The sequence below is a fragment of the Lactuca virosa genome, chromosome 1, assembly GCF_052849685.1.
Source record: "Lactuca virosa cultivar CGN04683 chromosome 1, Lactuca_virosa_CGN04683_v6, whole genome shotgun sequence".
NCBI classification, from domain to species: Eukaryota; Viridiplantae; Streptophyta; class Magnoliopsida; order Asterales; family Asteraceae; genus Lactuca; species Lactuca virosa.
The window spans coordinates 128,962,873-128,978,689 of record NC_136426.1 but is presented as its reverse complement, the minus strand read 5'-3'; the positions used below and the strand labels follow the sequence as shown (position 1 = coordinate 128,978,689).

The following is a 15,817-nucleotide window of genomic DNA, read 5'->3' as shown; positions in this document are numbered from 1 at the left end:
GAGTCAAATCTTTTGGGATATATTTGGTTGCTAAATAATTGGCTATATCCGCAAACCATGGCACTTCTCCCGCCACTACCAAGATATACTCATCGGGAAAATCATCCCCAATTTTATCATCTTCTAACTCCTCCAAAAGTGGGTTCTCTAGTCTTGATAAGTGATCGGCAGCTACGTTTTCCATTCCCTTTTTATCGCGTATTTCGATATCAAACTCTTGTAGAAGTAGGACCCAACGTATCAATCTAGGCTTCGCATCTTGCTTGGCAAATAGATACTTCAACGCGGAGTGATCGGTAAAAACGATTGTTTTGGATAAAACTAAGTATGGCCGGAACTTGTCAAAAGCGTATACCACTGCTAACAGCTCCTTCTCGGTAGTAGTGTAGTTCTCTTGGGTAGGATTCAATGTCTTGCTTGCGTAGTAGATTGGTTGAAAATGTTTATCAACCCTTTGCCCTAAAACATCACCCACAGCATAATCACTAGCATCACACATTAGCTCGAAAGGAAGATTTCAATTTGGTGCTATCATGATAGGAGTAGTGGTTAATTTTTCCTTTAGCAAATGAAATGCCTCATGACACTCCTTGGAAAAATCAAATGGGGCGTCCTTCAAGAGTAATTGAGTCAAGGGCCTAGCAATCTTTGAAAAATCTTTAATAAATCGGCGATAAAATCCCGCATGGCCTAGAAAGCTTCTTACCCCCTTGACATTTGTTGGAGGTGGTAAATTGGCTATCGTATCAACCTTTGCTCTATCCACCTCTATCCCCTTCTTAGAGACCTTGTGACCCAACATAATTCCTTCCTTCACCATAAAATGACACTTCTCCCAATTGAGAACAAGGTTGGTCCTCTCACATCTTGCTAGCATTGGATCCAAGTTGGACAAGCAATCTTTAAAAGAGGACCCGAAAACCAAGAAGTCATCCATAAATACCTCCATAAACTTTTCGATCATATCATGGGAGATAGCCATCATGAACCTTTGGAAAGTAGCTGGTGCATTGCATAACCCAAAAGGCATGCGTCTATATGCAAATGTTCCACTCGGGCATGTAAAAGTCGTCTTCTCTTGGTCTTGTGGGTCGATTGGAATTTGAAAGTACCCCGAAAACCCATCGAGAAAACAATAATATAGATTACCGGAAAGCCTCTCGAGCATTTGGTCGATGAATGGCAATGGAAAGTGATCCTTGCATGTGGCTTCATTTAGCTTTCTATAGTCGATGCAAACACGCCACCCGGTTACCGTCCTTGTTGGAATTAATTCGTTATTTTCATTAGCCACTACCGTCATGCCTCCCTTCTTTGGAACCACTTGGACCGGACTCACCCATGGGCTATCGAAGATCGAATAAATGATTCCGGCATCTAATAGTTTCACCACCTCCTTTTTCACAACTTCTTGCATGTTCGGGTTGAGTCTTCTTTGGCCTTGTACTACAGATTTTGATCCATCTTCTAAGTTGATTTTGTGGGAACAATAGGCCGGACTAATTCCCTTGATGTCGGTTATCTTCCATGCTATAGCACCTTGCCTCTTCTTTAGTACACCCACAAGGATTTCTTTCTCATGTTTGGCCAAACCAGCAACTATAATTACAGGTTTTTGCTGGCCATCTTCAAGAAATGCGTACTCCAAGTGATCTGGTAGTGCTTTAAGCTCAGTTTTCGTGTTCTGAATGCTGAACACGTCGAGTCCAGTTAGTGGACTCGTCGAGTCAGGGGCAATATTCGCGACTGTTCGGGGTTCTTCGAATGGACTCGCCGAGTCGGTAGAGGCTACTCGGCGAGTCGAGTTTTCTGCATTTCTAATCAGATCGTTATAATCAGCTTCCTCGAGCAGTCTCTCTATTTCCAGCAGGTCCCTTTCAGCATCAAATTCTTCTTCAAATGTGACGGTGGACTTGTTTGGCTCATCTTCATTCCAATCTTCCAATAATTCTTCCAACATGTCAATTGAAAATGCCGTGTCGTCACTACCCCTTGCATGCTTCATGGATTGATCAACTCCAAATGTGACTGATTCGTCTCCTACCCGAAGGGTAAGTTTAGAATCTCGCATGTCGACGATAGCACTTGCCGTATTAAGAAAAGGTCTTCCGAGTATGATCGGGACTTGGGGATCCGCTTCCATGTCTAAAACTATAAAGTCCGCGGGGAACACGAACTTTTCCACTTTCACCAAGAGATCTTCATATATTCCCCTAGGGAATGTAACCGTCTTGTTTGCTAGATGAATTTCCATACGAATGGGCCTTGGCTCTGGAAGATCTAACTTTTTGAAAAACGAGTAAGGCATGAGATTTACACTTGCCCCTGAATCAGCCAATGCGTAAATGGTAGCTAAGTTTCCAAATTGGCAGGGCAATGTTAAGCTTCCCGGATCACCTTTCTTCTTAGGAAGTTTGTTCAACATAGCAGCTGAACAGGTCTCATTCAGGACCACCTTCTTTACTTCTTCCATCTTTTTCCTATTGGTTAGCAGCTCTTTGAGGAATTTTGCATATTTTGGCATTTGTGCAACCGCTTCTATGAATGGCATATTGATCTGAAGAGCCTTTATGTGTTCCAGAAACTTCTGGTAGTCTACTTCATTTTTTTCTTGTCTGGCTCGAGCCGGAAAGGGAAGTGGAGGCTGATATGGCTTGACCGGAGGCTGGATTTTCTGTTCAGCTGGTGGACTCGTCGAGTCCATACCGTCGACTCGGCGAGTCGAGTCGGGAATCTGTGTTTCTGCATGTTCTTCCTTATCCTCTTGCACCAGTTTAGGATCTTCATGCTGAATAGGAGTCAGAGGGGTTATAATCTTCCCACTCCTAGTTGTGACAATGTTTATATGTGCGCCTTTCGGGTCACTTTCGGTATTGCTCGGAAGTCCAACCGGTCTTCTCTCATTCACTTGTTGTGCAAGTTGCCCCAGCTGCTTTTCTATGTTGAGAATAGATGCTTGCTGATTCCTAAGCAAAGCTTGTTGATCTTTCATCATAAGTTGGTGTTCTCTCAACATATTTTGTTGATCTTTAAGTGTAGCATCGGTATCATTGTGTCGTTTCTCGGATGCGGTTACGAATCTTGTAAGCATGTCTTCCAAATCTGATTTCTTTTCATGTACCAGTTCCTCCTTTTGGTAAAAGCCTCTATCTTTTTGCTTATACTTTTCTTCCCTTGTCTTTTTGTACTCATCATATGGTAGCCATTCTTTCCTTGGTTTTCGCCAATTATCATCAAACCTATCACCACTTGAATAGCACACTTGTACCTTCCGGTTCCCATTCTCATCAAGATCACAATCTTTTGTAAGGTGAGGCCCTCTACAGTTTTCACATCCTACCCTAATGGCATGGATGGATTGGTCCATCTTAGTCATTCTTCGGTCCATGCTTTCTAACTTTGCCATCATTGCTGCCATGTCATCGGTAATGGAATTCACCGCCCCTCGAGTCAAGTCGTTCCTTGGGTTATGGTATTCTCTAGAGTGCTTAGAGAATTCTTCAATTAGTTCTTTGATCACCGGGGGTGCCTTCTTTGTGAGGGTTCCTTGTGAGTCAAGGAGCTGCCTAGTTGTTACATTGACTCCATCATAGAAAATGGAGACTTCTTGTTGGCTATTAAGATCATGATGTGGGCAATTCCTTAGTAGACTTTTGTATCTCTCCCATGCCTCATAAAGGGACTATCCAGCTTGTTGTTCAAAGTTGGGAATAGCTTTCTTCAACTTGGCTATTTTCGAAGGTGGGCAAAACTGGTCAATAAATTCTTCTTTCATCTTAGCCCATGTAGTGATGGATCGGGGAGGGAGTGACTTGAGCCAATCCTTTGCAGCACCTTTGAATGTAACTGGAAGCATACGAAGCAGCTGGGTTTCGCGAGGCACATTTGGAACATTAAAATAATCAGCTACATCATTGAATTCATCCAAGTGTTTATAGGCATATTCGTGGTCTTTTCCGTAGAAGGGAATTTCCTTGAGTTGAGCAAGTATGTGGCCCTTTAGTTCGAAAGTGGCAGTAGCGGGAATTGCGGGTTGCACAAGTCCCGAGCCGGTATCGTCACGTATTCTCTTCTTCCATTCTCCCATGGGAACTTCATCGATGTTAGCCATGGGATTAGCTAGTTCGCCTTCAAAGTCGCTTTCTTCTTCGTATTCGGTTTCGTAGTCGTATTCGAACTCGGCTTCTTTTGGATTATCTTCAATATTCTCTAACTTGCTTTCTTCGCTCTTTCGACTGCTGGTCTCTCCTGGCTTCTTGTTCTTTTTCTTCCCAAAAACCGTTTTCAAGCTCGTCAAAGGTGACTTCTTAGGTGTATTAGAGCTTTCAACCTCCTTGCCTTTGTTTTTCCTCAAAGCGGATTCTGGGTCTTCAAGTAGAGGAACCAGGGGCGTGTTGGATCCTCTGGTCATGTACTGCCTGCAAACAAAACAAGAAAAATGCGTAAAACGAACAAAAACAAAATAAAATACGAAACTGTGTAGCAGCGACGGACTCGCCGAGTCGCTTCGATTGCACTCGGCGAGTTCAGCGCAGAAACAGAAAAATTACTTACTAACTTCTAAAAACAAAAAACTATTAAAACTCATCCTAATTACTAAATTACCTACGAAATAACTTTGTGCAAGATAAATCTCACACAAAGGATCGATAAAACTAGAAATTAGAATTAATTTTTGAACCGTTGCCCGGCAACGGCGCCAAAAAGTTGATGTGTGTAAACTCAACTAGTTTTAAACCTACTTTTAATTATAAATTAACACACAAAAGGCAGTGGACCTATCAATTGTGGTATGGCTAAATAAGTAGGGTATCAAACTCAGGGAACGGAAAATTAAAACTAATAACTAAAATTATCTAAAAGACAAGTAATGAAAATAGGTTTTTCTCTAGTTTTACAAGACTAGAAACTTAAACTAAAGCTTAACTAATCAACTAATAGCTGAAAACACGTAAAGACAACTAAATTCAATGATCAAAAGGGTTTCTGTTTAGGTTCAACTCATTTACTCCTATGGTTAATTTTTATGTTAATGTAATAGATTAATTGTTGTTGGTTACCGATTATGGTGATTAGATTCACATTCGTTATTACCAATCCTTAGGAAATAGATTAATTTAAGCAATGATCAAGTGATTAAACTAATAAACCTCCTAGTTCAATTATTCGGATTAAATAAGACTTGTAATTAGCTAATTGAATTGGTGATTCAACTAACCTCTTGTTGATGGTGTATCAATCAAGCTCACACATTAATTTACCCATTCTCTAGTTAATCCTAGTTTCATATTCATTATTCCTAGGCATATAGCAATGTGCTCACATAAATTTATATGAGATAAGCAATCAAGAGATGTTCATGCAACTTAATTACTTAGCAATTAACAGAAAATAGTTATGGTTATTGCATAAGGGTCTTTAACAAGCTTAATTTAACAAAATCACCAATTAACAATTAATCAAAAGAATGTATCAAACCATAGGAGCGAATTCGTCTTTCCTAAACAGAAACTAACTAATTTAGTTCATGATTTCAGTGTATGAAAACCTAAAAACGAATCTAAATAAACCAAACATCATTCTATTCAAAGGTAAAGTAGAAAATTAACTAGATTGCCTTATTCTTTTGAGATTAGGGTTCTTCACACGTTCTTCTGATCTCCAGCAAGTTCCTTAGTCGCCAAGTAAGTTCTCCAAAAGCCAGAGAGGGCCTCCATTCGGATTTGTGGCTTCTATTTATAGATATCTCAAAACAGGGGCTACTCGTCGAGTAGCCCACCGACTCGTCGAGTCCCTTTGTTGAATCCGTATGCGGCAAGGACTTCTCGTATTTCTTCGCGAACCTTCGTATGGACTCGTCGAGTAGTCGTCCCTACTCGCCGAGTAGCTTCAGAATTCAACATTTTCCTTCTTTCTTCCATTCCCGAGCTTTCGATCGTGACTCCTGCTTCCTTTTGCTTCCCAACTTCCCTTCTGGACTGAAAATACAATTTGAACATTATTAAGTACCTTTTGTTCATAAAATGTAAATAATTAGCTAATAAATTATATAAATCTATACTAAAAATATAGCTAAGTATGAAAATATCAGTCTGCGAATGATAACTTGTGCTCGAATGCAACCTCGTGCCAAGTTCCTCATGAAACTTCTGCCAAAATCAGGATGTGAACCGAACATCGCAGTCTGAAACAATAGAGACCGGAAACCCATAGCGAGCAACGATCTCGCGAATATACACATCGTCCAACTTCGCGGCCGACGAGCTCTCCTGAATTTCCAAAAAGTGGGCACTCTTGGTCAGTTGGTCCACGATGACCCAAATAACATCAAAACCCTTTACCGTCTTCGGGAACTTGGTGATGAAATCAATCGAAATCTGCTCCCATTTCCACATAGGAACCTCCAAAGGCTGCAGCTTGCCATGCGGCCTCTGATGTTCGGCCTTGACCATCCTACAGGTCAAGCAGCTCTCGACGTACCAGGCGATCTCGCTCTTCAGGCACAACCACCAATAACTCAACCTCAGATTCCGATACGTCTTGGTCGCCCCTGCATTGATAGAAAAGCGAGACTTATGAGCCTCCTCCAACATAATTTGTCTGATCCTACCAGACACAGGAACCCATACCCGACCGTAACGGGTCAACAAACAACGACTGTCCGGAACAAATCTGGTAATCTCACCCCTGATCCTCTCAATCTTCCAATTCTCCTCTCGAACACCCTCAGTTTGAGCCTCCCTAATCAAACTCACAAGTGGAGAATCCACATATATCCTCATACAAGTCACCGGAACAGAAGATCCAACCGTCATGCGGCTCAAGGCATCCGCCACCACATTCACTTTACCCGGATGGTAAAGGATCTCGCAGTCATAATCCTTGACTACGTCCAGCCACCTGCGCTGCCTCATGTTCATGTTCGGATGATCCATAATATACCTCAAACTCTTTTGATCCATATAGATAGTACAACGGATCCCATAAAGGTAATGCCTCCAAATCTTGAGGGCGAAAACCAACGCCCCCAACTCAAGATCATGCATGGGATATCTCATCTCATGCGGCTTCAGCTTCCGCGAAGCGTAAGCTATCACCCGTCGTCTCTACATGAGGACTGCCCCTAACCCGGTGATGGACGCTGTTGGGTTTTGAGCATTCTAACACTCCTATGGTGTACATGCAACCCTATAAACCTTGGATCTATGTTTTCTCTATTATACATGCAAATATTAACTATTCCAAGGTTTCATCCTAACTAGCATATTATGAAGCACCTATACTACAAAGTTCTAGTTAGATGACATACCTTTTGATGTAGCTTGATGTCTTCAAGCTTTAAGAGCTTAGCCCCAATAGTGTGGAAGCCTCAAATGGAATCACAAATCACCAAAACACCTTGGAATAACTTGACAGAATATGTATGCACACTAAAATCGGCCAACTCTTATTTTCACACACTTGTGCCAATTTTGTGAACCAAGGACCCCTTTATATATTATGGAGGATTAGGGTTACATCCATGTAAACCCTAATACCCATGACCTTTCATTTACATAGGATCCATGGGTTAAAAGTGTTGGGTTATGAGCATTCTAACACTCCTAAGTGTACATGCAACCCTAAATACCTTGGATCTATGTTTTCTCTATTATACATACAATTATGAACATCCAAGGTATTATCCTAATCTAGCATACAAAATAATAAATATAACAAGATAGAATACATACCTCTTTGATGTAGAATGTCTTCATGAAGCTTGAGTGCCTAGTGCCTCAAGTGTGATACCTCAAATGGTTCACACAACACCAAATACACTTGGAATAACTTGAGAGAAACTTGAACACTCCTTGAAATCGTCTAGCCCTCACACTCACACATTAGTGCATGATTTCTTGAGCCATGGGATTCTTTTATATGGTGGCTATTAGGGTTACACCATGTAACTCATAACTTTACCCATTCCTTATGCTCCATGGATTTTAACCTCCATGGAGTATCCATGGGTCACCCCATGGACTTAGTCCAACATAAGGAATCTTGGATCACAAGCCCACATATATAAGAATGAATGATTTACACAATCAACCCATATATTTAATTAGTCTCCTTTTGATCACTTAATTAATTCCAAATTAATTCTTGATCAATACTAATTAAATAACCTTATTAATATATTAGAACTTATAATATATTAACCAATCTTAAGTGTTATTTCTCTCATTATAGTCTATCCAAATGCATGATGCCATGCAACCCAAATGGACCATGCCGGGTCGGGTCAAGTCTTACCAATTATAGTTATGGACTTAGACATTAATCCAACAGTCTCCCACTTGGATAAGTCTAAAACTATTATTGTGTATGACTTCAGGAACCGATCAGCAATCGTAGCTCTCAAAAGCTTCTGTCCAACTCTGACCTTGTCGATGAACTCTGACCTTTGTCAATGACTTGTCCATTAGATAAGGGATCATATATTCCTCCATTTTAGATATCATATGGACTGAGACATGGATTATCAATCATTATCTATGTCCATTTGTTGTTTCCCGATTTCCGATTCATGATGACTGACTGATTGAACAAATCAAATCAGTCCTGGCTTGGCCAAGCACTCACATGTATCATCTTTAAATCATCGAGGGGCCCACAGATATCGCTTTTATCCCGAAGGTAAAAGGAATGGATAAACTTCGACTCATATGGCTTGTTCTACTACTTGTTGAATCATACACAAAGGCATGTTTTATAACATCGAGTTACCAATGCGTTTTCGTGCAATCAATGTATAACCAACTCATAGTAACAACTCATATCTCTAGGTTTGAAGAATATAAGATATTATCGTCTCATGATCACTCATGATAAAATCCATGAAGTGATTCAAATGAGCACGGGTTGAATCCAATACTCAGAACTTATGAGCACTCATGAGTGTTGTAGCACCACTTTGTCCACCAACTTGGACCTCTACAAACCAACCCATGACAGTCTTGATTCATATCTACTTCCAACATATGACCGACTGTGGATGGTTTGAATAACTTAATCATTCAGGAAGAGCGACTTAGTTATTCTGGAAGTCAAAACATGCAAAGTGAAACACAAGAATAAATGAATCAAATATGGTATCAAACCCTATGAATATAAATAAACACTTTTATTTATCACCATACTGATTACTCATTATTCATTGTTTCGGTTTTATCAACTTTATACTTGAATTTAAAACAATAGTTGTCCCATGCTCCAAGCATGTACACTATGTTTTCTAAACACTAGTCATGCCATACACCAAGTATACATACTATGTTTGTCTATGATCTTTACTTTGTAAAATAGATCAATTGAACATCACTCCAATGATCCTCTTTTCACAGTCCCAAATCCTTACTGCAAATGCAAGAATTCCAAATTCATGCCATTTACTGAAATCTGTTAGATTCTAAACTTATATGCATTGATCCTCTTAATGATTATGCACAAAGTCAGAAAGACTTGACAACAATCATTACAGAGCATTCCAAAGGAGATCAGCTCCTTGGAAACATCCTTCTTTCATTAAGTTTCCTAATCTTACACAGATTGAATAATTTCTAACTTTGAAACATTTCCATATTCCATTTTGACTATCACTTCTGAACAAGAGTTGCCTCCTTACAGATTATGTCAATATGGTCCTTCCAGAATTAACATTATACTTCCAACTGTCCTTGAGCAACCAATCTTTGGTAAACCTTAGATTGTCCTCGACAATTGCTTAATCATTTTAGTCATATCCAATTCTAGACCTTTTCCCTTCATAATGCCCCAGGCATTTGGAAAATTTTAGAAAGGATGAATATAGCACATGTAATCGATCCTATATCCGAAGCATATGGGACACGATTCATGATGTCTCACATAAAGACTAAACCAGTCTTTTGCTATAATATTTCCATTTCAATTTGCCAAGTTCTCAAAATTCAGATTATGAAAAGGGATGCCGTAATCATAATCGAATTTTAGAACGCAAATAATGGACCCATATATAAAATTTCCTTATGTTGAGCCATTCCAACATGAAATTCATATATATATCCTTGATTAAATACGATTAAAATCTCAATCTAAGCTTTTAGAATTGAAATGAAGTATAATTTCCTCTCCCTTAATTATAGCAAAACAACTTTTTCAACCCCTGCAACCTCACGAATTGAAACTTTTGTTTTCTATAATTAACATTGCTAACTTGCAACCTTTGTCATAATTATCATGCTCCCACTAACATGATGATTATTAGCATAACACTTATGCTCCTACTAGCTTTGACATGTACTCAGAAATCAGCTGACTTTCTTACCAAAGTTCAGATTTCTGATACTAGATTGTTTTGATAAAACTTTATCAAAATCATACACCTCTCTTAGATAGCTCACATGTGTGTCTAAACAATTTTAGAACTATAAAAAGGGATGCCGTAATCATAGTCTCAATTGTTTAGACCTTTGCCACTTCTCACAAGTCCATGTTAGTGTGCCGGTAAACCACACACGCTCCACTAACGACTTTGAGAATGCAAGTATCACAATTGCTTTCTAGCTAAAATCTACTTAGTGAAAGTGTTTCCTCACCATCATTTTCATGAATCGGAGAGAAACCTTATGACACTTAGATTTAATAGTGTATGTGTTCTTATCCATGTGAATTTGTCAAAACCATAATCACAAGACAAGGTTAGTGACAAATCCAAACTCATATTGATTAAACTTGTGCAATCTTAAATTCTTGCCATTTGGCAGCTCAGGTGCCTTCCATTGTTTCCAAGTAGTTGTGCAACCAATTGAGAACTCTCAGAACTGCTATGCAAAGCCAACTTGAATAGGCACAAAAATTTCAACACGATAGGTTATAAACCTCAAGTCGTGTGCTAGTGAAGGACTTTAGGTTTTATTCTTGATTAAGTCTTGAAACTTTCAAGAGCTTTAAGACTCCCACTGTCCTCTTGACATAGAAGACTCCCTTGTCAAATATTCAAGAGATAGTGCGGATTCTTTATCAAGACTAACACTTTACACAATTGGCCTAAGTTGGTCTCTGTTTTATCCAAAACATCACAACTTACCAATTTCAAATGTACAAGAGTAGATAACCTTTTACTCTTACATTTGACTAGTGTTAACAAACCCTCTTTAAGATATGTCACTCAAGTTACAATCTTGGAGTATGACTCTAAGAATTGTTTTGGAACGAAGTATGACTCATCTTTTTGATTTAACCATTTCAACAATTCATGACTCCTCTTCTTAGTCATAAGAATGCACTAAGATGACTTTAGAGGACCAATTATGATATGGTATCTTAATCATTAAGATGATCATAAACATAATACTAAAGTACTCTCCCATCTTTTCAGATTTGAGAAACTTTTATCTTTCTGCCATACTTTGATTCTTCTTATTCGTTCTGTCTCACATTGAAACTTCTCCAATGCTACAGACTTATACTTAAACTTATAAGTATAACCATATTTACTGAACTTAAGTAAATCATGACGAATAGTCTTCTTGATCTTTTGTGGTGGACTTGACCAGTGCACAAGAATGTGTACTCGATCCCTTAGTCCTGTCCTTATTCACATAAGGAATTAGTCTTAATTTTCCAAGCTGAAAGTTCTCATTCATCATACTATACAACTTGCATGATTCCAAGTTTCGGTCCAATTGAACCTTGGGTGATGAGAATCTTTCCTTATTTGGTAATATTAGACACTACCACAACCGAAAGAATCAAATCCATTTTTCCAATATTGCTATCAATGGAATCTTATAAGCAACAACTTTTCACAAATGCCATTGTAAGGATACTTAAAATAAATAAAATCAAAACCTTTTTCTTTTATTTTAAAACTTTGCGGAAAAACTTATCCTTACAATCCATATGAAAACCTTGTTGTTATCTATTCCTAAGCAATATAAATATCATAACTCTTAAGTAATAGCCCAAAATTCTGATCACCGAACCATGCGATTGAAATCAATCTTCGCGATCAGAATCAGCATGTACTTAATAGAGTTAGACAATGGACTTTACCTGAAGTAGAGCCAAACTTATTGACTTTAACATCCTTAGGTAAATTTGGCAGCTTCGTAACCAATGCCCCTTCCTTTGGCAATAGTTACCTATGGACCCTTGATAATGGGACTATCTCAGACTTCGCCTCTCTCTTTACCATTGGGTCAACCGAGTTGACTATGGCCGATCCCTTTCCATTGGGAAGAGAGAGCTTTACTGGATATCCAATGTCATCATTGTCAATGTCCATAGCGTTTTAGGAAGTTGATCTTAGCAAATAGATGAGATCATTAAGGGTCTTGTCTTAGTCTGTTTCATAGGATTCCCAAAAGAACTCACTATGTGACTTAGAAAGTAGTTGAGCCACCAACTTTCTCAAGACTTTGACACCCAACTCTCCCGGCTTGTCAATATGTGACTACATCTCCAAGATGTGATCACACCTAGACCTTGCCTTGCCAATAGGGCTTGAGTGACCTTAAACTTTTTAGGAACTTGTGGGTTAGGGAGAATAATTGGAGGAGGTGAAAGAAGTATGATATCCATGGGACATCATCTTCATTTAGGAAAGCTTGTTTCAAGAGATTTGGGAAGATCATAAATGTCTAGACCAGACATCTTTTTGGGAGATATTCAAGATAGTTGATTTAAAGTCCTTAATATGACACCCAATATGAAATATTAAGGCTAGGACCCAACAAACTATTTTATAACTTAGAAGAGGGATGCCGTAATCCAAGCTATAAAATATTTGAAGGTAGGTGAATGACGATTCACCAATTTCCACCATGAAAAACGAAATAATTTATTAGGTTTTAATTGGATTTGAAAGTCCTAGATCTTTGAGATTCATTGAACTGTTCAAAGGCATGTTTTAATCTCGAGTGTGCCCTTCCGGTTTTGTGACTGGGATGCCGAGGATCACAAAACACGGTGTGAATAACCATGCAAATATACTTGGTACCCTTAATATTTACCCCTTAATCAGTGTGCCGGTTAACCACACACGCTCCACCGATACTATGATAAATATTAAGTTACCCTTTGCCTACCTTGTTAAGTCCAGGTTAGTGTGCCGGTTAACCACACACGCTCCACTAACGACTTAAGCAAAGTGCAAAGTGTAATTTCATGGGTTAGCACCAAATTCACATTTTCCTAAGTAACTAAGATTGGGTATTAATAAGAGTTTAGTTACTTAGTATTTATCATTAATACTTTTAATGAAAGGAGAATTATAGTCCTTGTCCTACCCGTTCGGCTAACGACCCTCCACCAGTCAAGGAAGCGGTGGGTGAGAGTGGACACCCATTAAACTGCCATTTTATAGGCAGTAACCTTATACCCCCCTTATAGACCGGCTTCATGAATGAGGCCTACTAACGGTAAGACTGACTTTACTCTTATACATATATATAAATATTATTAACTTATAATATTGTAAAGTATAAGGGTTGAATTTGAACTTTTAAAATTCTAAGGGCTAACTTGGAATTAAAGTATTCATAAGTGAAAACTTTTCAAATTCCAAAACTTGAGGGCAAGTTTTGAAACTATTCAAAACTAATTAATTCCATAACTTATGAGTTTAAAGTAGTTTTAATTAAAAAAAAAATAATTAATAAAAAAAACTACTTTAAACTAATTAATAAAAAAAATAACTTTTTTTTATTGTAACTTATGGAACTAATTAAGGTTACATTTTTTTTTTAATTTAATGAAGAGACTCTTGAACCTCCATAACTTGAGGAAAAGTTATGGAGTCATAAAACCATTTAATTAGAACTAGACTCTTCATTTTGTAACCTTTGCCAACTTTTATGAGTTTTATGATTCTTAAATGTGACTTTTCATATAACTTGAGGACAAGTTACAAAAACACACTTTGGAATCAACTCTTAGATTAAAATGGATTGAAAACAACTATTTCACACAACTTTTCTATTAATCTAAGAACCTCATAAGATTAAGATAATTCAAATCATCAATCTTCAAGAAATTAGCATGAACATACAAACTAATACAAATCTTGAAATTATGACAATTATCTTAGAAATTGGATTAGCATGAACATTACCACATCAAAAACAAGTTTATAAGTCCAAAAACATCTTAGGGTAATGTTCCTAGTCCAATTCCAGCCAAAACAATCGAATATATGCATCCAACTCGATTTTTCAGCTACTTTTGCAAGTATAACAAGAAAACAAGCCTAGGCTCTAATACCACTGTTGGGTTATGAGCATTCTAACACTCCTAAGTGTACATGCAACCCTAAATACCTTGGATCTATGTTTTCTCTATTATACATACAATTATGAACATCCAAGGTATTATCCTAATCTAGCATACAAAATAATAAATATAACAAGATAGAATACATACCTCTTTGATGTAGAATGTCTTCATGAAGCTTGAGTGCCTAGTGCCCCAAGTGTGACACCTCAAATGGTTCACACAACACCAAATACACTTGGAATAACTTGAGAGAAACTTGAACACTCCTTGAAATCGTCTAGCCCTCACACTTACACATTAGTGCATGATTTCTTGAGCCATGGGATTCTTTTATATGGTGGCTATTAGGGTTACACCATGTAACTCATAACTTTACCCATTCCTTATGCTCCATGGATTTTAACCTCCATGGAGTATCCATGGGTCACCCCATGGACTTAGTCCAACATAAGGAATCTTGGATCACAAGCCCACATATATAAGAATGAATGATTTACACAATCAACCCATATATTTAATTAGTCTTCTTTTGATCACTTAATTAATTCCAAATTAATTCTTGATCAATACTAATTAAATAACCTTATTAATATATTAGAACTTATAATATATTAACCAACCTTAAGTGTTATTTCTCTCATTATAGTCTATCCAAATGCATGATGCCATGCAACCCAAATGGACCATGCCGGGTCGGGTCAAGTCTTACCAATTATAGTTATGGACTTAGACATTAATCCAACAAAAAGCTCCATGGACCATCCATGAAAGCTTAGCCCAACCTAAATGAACTTGGCCCATTCCATATATATAAGAGTCCATATTTAATTAGTTCTTTTTGATCACTTAATTAATTCTAAATTAATTCTTGATCAATACTAATTAAATAATATGATTCCATATTAATATATTAGAACTTATAATATATTAATATAAATCATAAATATACTATTCTCAAAAGACTATCCATATAAATTGTGCCGGTGAAGTGCAACCCAAATGGACCATGCCGGGTCGGGTCAAGTACATACCAAATATAGTTATGGACTTAGACATTAATCCAACAGTCTCCCACTTGGATAAGTCTAAAACTATTATTGAGTATGACTTCAAAACCTAACTGGCAATCGTAGCTCTTAATGCCGCTGTCGAACTCTGACCTTGTCAATGACTTATCCATTATATAAGGGATCATATATTCCTCCATTCTAGATATCATATGGACTGAGACATGGATTATAATCATTCTCTCTGTCCATTTGTTGTTTCCCGATTTTCGATTTATGATGACTGACTGATTGAACAAATCAAATCAGTCCTGGCTTGGCCAAGCACTCACATGTGTCATCGCTAAATCATCGAGGGGCCCACAGATATCGCTTTTATCCTGAAGGTAAAAGGAATGGATAAACTTCGACTCATATGGCTTGTTCTACTACTTGTTGAATCATACACAAAGGCACATTTTATAACATCGAGTTACCAAATACATTTTCGTGCAATCAATGTATAACCAACT

The 15,817-nt window shown here is 37.9% G+C and overlaps 1 non-coding gene across 1 annotated transcript; it reads left to right on the top strand.

Annotated features, from left to right (window-relative positions):
• The first annotated feature begins 3,620 nt into the window (after nt 1-3,620).
• On the top strand, nt 3,621-3,727 carry LOC145151728 (small nucleolar RNA R71). Its single transcript, XR_013732286.1, has one exon. It is a non-coding gene; the product is annotated as a small nucleolar RNA R71 (small nucleolar RNA).
• Nucleotides 3,728-15,817: the final 12,090 nt, after the last annotated feature.